The sequence below is a fragment of the Bombus pyrosoma genome, linkage group LG4 (assembly GCF_014825855.1).
Source record: "Bombus pyrosoma isolate SC7728 linkage group LG4, ASM1482585v1, whole genome shotgun sequence".
NCBI classification, from domain to species: Eukaryota; Metazoa; Arthropoda; class Insecta; order Hymenoptera; family Apidae; genus Bombus; species Bombus pyrosoma.
The window spans coordinates 14,763,859-14,766,278 of NC_057773.1; the positions used below are offsets into that span (position 1 = coordinate 14,763,859).

A 2,420-nucleotide genomic window follows, 5' to 3' on the forward strand; every position below is an offset into this window, starting at 1 on the left:
CATAAATCGGAAAGTAGCATATATCGAACATTTTCGCTAATAAACGATCGTTGTTATTATTTAACACGTATACAAAGGCTGACGAAACAGGTTGTTCGAACATTTACCATTAGCGAGTAAAATCTCAAATGTAAATTGATAAATTGATATGTGGAAAACGTTGACGATATTACAAACATATACTTGTCAAAGCATATACTTACAAAAGAAGTAGCGTACGACGTAGATAGTTTACACGTGGAGTAGCACGTTGAAAGAAAACAACGCCAGGAGGTTCGAAATCAAAGATTACTTTACGATTCAGGGAATACTTTTAACCTTACGATGGCTTTTCATTACCTAAAAAGGGAGATGAAACAGTTTATGCGAATCGTCGTATATTCTTCTAGTCGTATATCGTACAAACAATATAATTTTATCGTACGATTATGACGATTAGTTTTATAGTGAATTTTTGTAAACATCAACATTGATGATTCTTTAGATGTGGTCCTTTTGTGCTAATAAAATTTGAAAATGTTTTATATAATACACAAGAACATGAACAGCGTTTATAAATGTTGAAACGTCTTCGTAACCGCTGTATATTCGAACGTATTCGAGGTATATCAAGGTATTAAGGTATCGATATCTATGAATAAATCTATCCTATGCGCACAGACAAATTATCTTTTTGCTTTATAATCTTCGTATGCTATCAGCTGAATGTCCCGATCTTCATGGTTTTCATGGTTTTCTCATAGCCATCGTTACCTTCTTTTGTACATCTGCTTTTAGCACCGTTGCACAGTGAACGCAGCGTGCGATAAGATAAGTAGTTTATTGTATGTTACATGAAATTTTCCATCTCAAAAATTCAAAAGTGTATAGAGAATCGATTAAACGTTATAATTCACGTTTAAAAACTTTTTGCCGCTTCGTCGTATTATTCGTTGGAGAGTATAGTTCACGATTAAACAGTTTATCCAACACTTTCGGTTTGTCCTGTTGCCCGGTTCCTACCACTTTTACATCGCTCCTTGAAAAACTCCCTATTAGTCCCGATATGGCCTGGTACGGCTTTCATCGGATACATCCTCGTACTTGCTTTCGTACGAACCATCCGCACCAGCTATCTTACAGATAGCTCGTTTCAAACGCGTAATCTATGCGCGCTCGATCCGTTCACTTTCGACGTTAGGTCCGTCGACGATACGAACTTGAAACGTAACGAGTTACTCGAAGCGTTCTATTGTACGCACGCGGCGTTCGTCGCTAAGCCCGGAGAGAAAGCCCGAGAGCAAGGAAAAGGAGAAAAGATAAGAAGAGAAAGATGGAACGGCAGCGATTACCATACCAGCATTGCATAGGAGAAAACGACAGTAGAATGAAATTGGCACGAAGGACCACCCGAACATGCAGCGTGAACAGTGAATATGCGTGGGCAAGCGATGTAAAGGATCCTTTAAATGCCAATGCTCTCGATCAGATTACATAGAAGAAACGCGAGTTTACCTCTACCTCTTTCTTCACAGCCGCCATGTTTCGCGGCTGTTGCACGCGACTGATGGACCGGTTGCTTGAGTCCTCCTGCTCGCACTCCTCGATATGGCCAGCTATGTATAGCAGGTCATTCTGATCTTTTCTTCAATCTGCCGTCTGTACAGGGTGCGTCAAAATTGTACGCCTTGGTGTGGTGGAGATCGATGTAAAAAGTTGCCGCGAAGTTGACCCCGACCTTGAAACTCCAGATCGAAAAGTCAAATTTCTTCTGATTCTATCGTGTTCTACTGGTCTTTGTAAAAGTAATTCCGATCGCTGCGGTAACTTTGCAACGGAACTTTACTAAACATCGTTTTCTTCTTTTTTTTTTTTTTTTTTTTTTTTTTTTGCAACAGAAGGATCGAGCTCCGATCCGTGATTCCCTTTGCATGCTCGCTCCTTGCGATCGATAGAACACGATGCGAGTAAACAAACTTGGCCTTCTGGCCTCGAATTTCAAGGTCAAGCCAATCGCCCTATAATCTTTCTAGGTCGATCTTTGTCAAACCGATTCTACTTTGTAGAATCACACCGTAGCGCGGTCCTGACACCTTCTTCCTCAACGCTCTCTACACGTATATCGCATATACGCGCGTACAGTTTTAAAGTTTCAGTTTAAATCGTTGGAATTTCAAATTATTTAAACGCGCGTGTATTTCACATATTTTCTAAACTTTGTTTCACATTGATTACGGTGTTGTTATTTTATTCCTTTTATTTGTTGCCTCTATTGTAATTTCGAAATGTCGAATATCTGCGAGTTCATGATTTATAGAAATTTTCAACGAACGCAGTACTTAGTTTCGTTGCTTTTTGCCCTTTGCTTTTTGGTAGACTTGACCTAATTAAAAGAGGAAACGGAAACGTCTATCTCTAGGACACAACGAAGATGCAGAAAA

The 2,420-nt window shown here is 39.5% G+C and overlaps 1 protein-coding gene across 2 annotated transcripts in view; it reads left to right on the forward strand.

Annotated features, from left to right (window-relative positions):
- Positions 1–2,420, forward strand: part of LOC122567163 — a 39,884-nt gene that overhangs the window by 30,533 nt on the left and 6,931 nt on the right. The gene's annotated exons all lie outside the window — the stretch shown is intronic.